Source organism: Enhydra lutris, unplaced genomic scaffold (assembly GCF_002288905.1).
Source record: "Enhydra lutris kenyoni isolate GAN:26980312 unplaced genomic scaffold, ASM228890v2 scaffoldscaffold1, whole genome shotgun sequence".
Classification (NCBI taxonomy): Eukaryota; Metazoa; Chordata; class Mammalia; order Carnivora; family Mustelidae; genus Enhydra; species Enhydra lutris.
Genome location: NW_019154085.1, coordinates 77,541,564 through 77,547,170, shown reverse-complemented (window position 1 = coordinate 77,547,170; position 5,607 = coordinate 77,541,564).

Here is a 5,607-nt window from a genome sequence, read left to right as displayed (position 1 = left end):
ATACTCAGAATAAGAGTATAACCAGAATTTGAACCTGAGCAGTCTGACTCCAGATCACTCATTCATTCTAAACTGCATTTCACTTTGTTTCCAGTTCTACTACATGTAAGGGTATTGTAGTTTGATGATCTTCATCTTCATGTATTTTCATATTTCAGCAAGTCTCACGAAGCAGTACTTTTGCTTTATATTTAAAGAAAATTGTGTAAATTCAGAAAGGATTGTGATTAGAACAATTCCTTCTTAAAATGTGTATTTTATTCTTATTTGAAGAACAATATCAAATATTTAGAATAATTGAAGTTTTCTTATCTTAACCCATTAGTCTTTATCATAGGCCTTAACACACAAATGCATTAAATTCTTGCTTCACTTCTAGTTGGACCTTGATACTAAATGCTCTCATTTAAATTATTACATCCTTAGGCTCCCAAATTATCCTAGTATGTCTAGGAGCCCCCAGGTTCACTCAAGCAGGAAGCCAAATCCCTCTACTTTCTGCTCTTATTATTCCTTTTGTCAGTGTATTTGTTCTAAAAATCTATTTCCACAGTTGTTGATTCTTATTTCTGTTTAGGGAGATTATCTCCTGATAGGCCAGCAGATAGGAGATTAAACAAATATACAAACTGTGCTAAGAATCATAACTCCCCTTACATTAAATTTCTCAGTTCTAAACAACCCCTCTTCCTTTTAAAACAGCAGTTTAACTTTTCTTGAAAAGATCACATAGTTGTGGTAGTCTTGAATGCGAAGGTCATTGGAGAGGTCACGCTGTAGTCACTGGAGAGCTATTGATGATAGGACAGTATGGTATAAAACACTTCACAAGGATTCAGCTGGCAGGGCTCAAGAGGGACTTGGAAGGGACTTAGGAATTGAGACTGAACTCACGACCCTTGCCACATGGCAGCTGCAAGTGTTCTCACTTGTGGAGGGGCAGAGGGAATGCAGAGAGGTGCTTTTGAAAAATAGGGTGAAGCAAGAATCCACATACTATCTGATAGGATACAGGAGTCCAGGCAAGAGGGAAAGGGAAAAGCCATGTTTTCTCTGCTTTAAGGCTGAGTGACAAAAGATGATATAAACAGAGATGGGGAGAGCTGATTTGGGCAGCAGGCATGGAAGGTGGTTCAGAGTGCTAGACAAGAAAAGAAGAGAAAAGCGAGTAATCTGACTAAAGACGTGTTTCATATAATGGCACTATATCTGTATCTTTGATTTTTTAGGCAAACGTAAGATTGAGTTGAAAATTAATACAATCTAAAAACCACTTGTTAAAATTCTTTTTTCCCTAAGTAATTTCTAAATCATCAAAAACATAAGTCGTTTACTCCTTAAAAATAGGACTTCTAATTTAGTCCTATAAAAAATTGAGAATGCCTTTAAAAATATCCAACAAGTATTGAGACATATCACATAACACATCTTCCTGGAAAGGATATATTTAAAAAATGATTTCTCAAATACTCCAAAGGCCCTAAAATGGTCCTCTCATTGTATGTACTCTGTCTAGTGAATGAATGAATGAGAATATAGTCAGTGGGCAGTTAGTTTTAAACTGTACAAAAGTGATATTAAAAAAAAGATGTTAATTTTGGAGCTGTCCACACATTAGTGACAATTAGTTAAGAAAACTCTAAAGAAGCAAGACGCAATACAGAAGAGTAGAGGGTCTGGGAATATATCTCATATTACACCTACATTTAATGTGTGGAGAGAAGAGTGAAAGCCAATGTACAATGTCGAGTAATGCCACAGAAATGAAAGAGTGTAGGAATAAAGGGTGGACCATGCTGGTAAATGCAATAGATGACTAGGAGGAGGAGGGCTAGAAAAAATTGCTGAGTATGTGTGCATTCTAGTGGAAAAGCCAATGAGTAGGAGAGTGGAAACTGTGCTAAAATAACAAAACTGAATATATGCATAAAGAAACTGTGTTATACATTTGGGCTTTTGGCATATATCCCACACCCACGATTTACAACATTGGTTTGGTTCACAAATGCAGGTAATTGCAGATTAGTCCTTACCTACGATCTGCACCCTGACAATATGTATAGTTTGCTTAAATTCTCTGTGCAGCTAGCCATGTATCGTTGTGCCAGTCACAATTCAAGAACATTTCTTTATTTGCCAGGTATTGTTTGAACGTTAAAAAATAAAACCAAGTGACGCAAGTAGCTTTTCTGTAGCTGTACTGTTTGCCAAAGTTGTGACTGGATAAGGTCCAGTAATACTTTTAGGATGGGCCCAGAAATAAGTAAAAAAGCAATGTGTATTTTGATAGAAACTTCTAGGAAAAAAAAATCACATGATTTCATAGTTTTAATTAACCTTAGGAATCAGAGCCCAGCTCCTCATTTACAGTGAAAAACACTTAAGGCCAAAGGAAGTCAAATGACCTGCCCAAGCTCACCAAACTAATTATTGGCAAAGCTAGAACCAGAAGTCAACTGTCATTCTTGTTCCCAGTGCCCTGCTCATTTTAAAAGCCATACTGCCTTCACCTGAATTCACAAGACTCCCAAATGCCATTTTTAGCTGTGATGTGTTCTAAAACAATGTTTTGTTTTTTTTTTTTACGTAAACCAATCTGGCTATAATATGCAAGTAGTATCCAAGACAGTCTTTTTTTTTTTTTTTAAAGATTTTATTTATTTATTTGACACAGAGAGAGACAGATCACAAGTAGGCAGAGAGGCAGGCAAAGAAAGAGAGCGAAGCAGGCTCCCCGCTGAGCAGAGAGCCTGATGCGGGGCTCAATCTCAGGACCCTGAGATCATGACCTGAGCCAAAGGTCAGGAGGCTTAACCCGCTGAGCCACCCAGGCGCCCCTTTTTTTTTTTTTAATTTTTTAAAATATTTTATTTATCTATTTGAGAGAGAGAGTACAAGTTGGGGGGGGGGACAGGGGAGAGGGAGACGCAGACTCCACACAGGGAGGGAGCCCAACATGGGGCTCAATCCCAGGACCCAGAGATCATGACCTGAGCCAAAGGCAAATGCTTAACCCACTGAGCCACCCAGGTGCCCTGAATCTAAGACATTCTGAAATTAACATTTTCTACTATTCCAAATTGAGTCTTGGTAAGCAAAATTTTAACCAAGTATTTAATAACCAGTGTTTAAAACAAATTAGTTGAACAACTTCTGATTGTATCTGCCTGATGCTCAGTCTCACAGGTTAAAAACTAGAAAATATTTTATCTTTCCTGTAAGAACTTTGACATACTTTCAGTGATTAATACAATTCATATTTAAGAATGAATTTTTTTCAAGTATGCATCCTATTACAGTGAGACAGTCTAGATAACATTAGCTCAAGAGTTCTTGTTAGAGAAAGCCTATTAATATTTTCTCCCTCTCTGTCTCTGTCCCTGACAAGTAAAAGAGGTCTTTAAAGACATTACAAAGGTGACTTAAAAAAAAACAACAACTGTGCTCCTTAAATGTGGCCATCACTATCTCATCCCATGTAAAGATGCTTGTTGCTAAGACCAGGAACAGTATCTGATGTGTGTTTGGGTTTCATCAGTACTACAGTTCAGATTTCATTTTGTTATTTTACAAGCCCATTTGATATCAGTTCAAACTAACATTTAACAGCACCTTAGCAAAACAATGCAAAGTTGATCCGATATACATTACACATGCACACACGTACACACACTAGTCCTTTTGCGAATGTCAGATACCTGTAGATAAAAGAAGATGGTCACCTGATAGGCTTCTTGAAGGTTCATCTCTCAGGCCTACCCAAACAGAGGGAAGACCCACATAAGTATTATAATACGATAACAGAGAAGACCATTTAGAATAAGAGCTAATTTATTTTCTAATTATTTTTTAGGACTCCTAAGGTTTTCTGCAGTTCAGTACTTGGGTGGTTATGAGGTTATGCAAGCCAAGAGAACATGCAGAGGAGTCTAACTAGCCAGGTAGATTTTGGCAGATACCATAGTTTGAGAGCTTCAGGAAGGCCATGGGAGGTAGGCATAAGGTTGTGAGGGACATAAAGTTGTTCTATTTTAGGCTGGAGTCCAGGGAGGTCAGGTAAGGCCAAGCACAGCTGGCAAAGGCCATCGTTCTAGGTAATCAAGGCCCAGAGTCCAGGAAGTCAGAGCAAATTGGAAAGAAAGATTCTGGAGAACAGGTAACACTTTGTTCTTTCTGCTCTGTGTGGCCATGACAGGTCCCTATTGCTGATTGTTACCAGTGAGAGGTCAGAAGTCAGCCTGAGAATTCTGTTTCTCACTGAGGCAGAGGATCCAGGATCACTTGGTGCAGATTTTGGCCATTTTCGGTCATAGATGACTGACTTCTCTATTTCAAACTATGCTGGTAATCTTGAAAGTAGGCTACTAACTATATACTACCTACCATATCTCTGTATGTATTAAAGCTAACAAGATTTGAACTTGTGATACATACAAATATTATGAGGGAATAGAAATAATAAAATGTCAGCTGTTGGTTGGTGAGTCCATCATTTCACAAGCTGTGTTATCTCTTGTAGGTCGTATAACCTCATTTATTCACATTTTATTTGCCTGTAGCAGTAGATTTAATGCCACACAATATACAAAACACGAATCCCTGAGCTTGATATAAATTACTTCCATTAATTCATTTATTCTTTTGTCAGCCAACAAAAAGTTACTTGAGGACACTGCTATGGGCCATTCTGGATTTTATGTTCTGGAAACAGGGTGGTGAGCGAATGAGATGTTCTTGTCCCCAAGGACCTGGAACTCCTTCTTGTTTCCTTTGTTTGTTTACATATGCCAATTACCCACTTTCTTCTTCACAAAGTAAAAAAATGTTGGAGCACATGGTTGGGTAATAAGAAAACCTACAGTTACAATGATCATGATCCAGGGTGTGAATCACTTAAAATATCAGTAAACTATCTTGACTCATCACAAATTCCGGCAAATGAGGTCACAACAAATTAAATTTACCACTTCAAGTTATCCAAGACTATTAAATGTAGTCTAAAACCTGACTGGTTCACATAAATGTATTTGTAATATCTGCTCAAACACCTGATTCTTTTTACTAAGAAATACTTAACTGCATCTTGCATTCTTTGATGGCTTGTCCTATTATCTACACTCAAGTCTTTGACTTCTCTACTTCCAAAATACAGACGCCAGCTGGGAAATACCCTTTTAAAAAATTAAAAGCTACAATCCCACATAAAAAGTAATTTTTTCTTATTTCTATGCTACATTTTCTTGATTATCTCCTTTCAAATATCACTGTATCACAAAAGTAAATATAGTTAGGGCTTCAATACTTTTTGTTCAAAAGGCTAAAGATTAAGCTTCAGCTTTCTCATTGCCAAAGATAATTGGCATCTCATGGGTTAAAGGGTTATAAAGTTTTAAGAAAAACTTCCAAAATGCACGAGGGCATTCTAGGAAAGAGATGTGAAACCACCAGTGAGGGTAGGAAACACCTAAATGAAGGAGGCATCCCCCTGTCAGTCCCCTGCTAGGCTCTGCTCAGCAGGAGATAATGTTCTTCATCTTCCCACAGTGCAGAGCAGTGTTGTAAGGAGTGAAATGAAGCTGATCCTTCAGTACATAGATAAAGGAAATT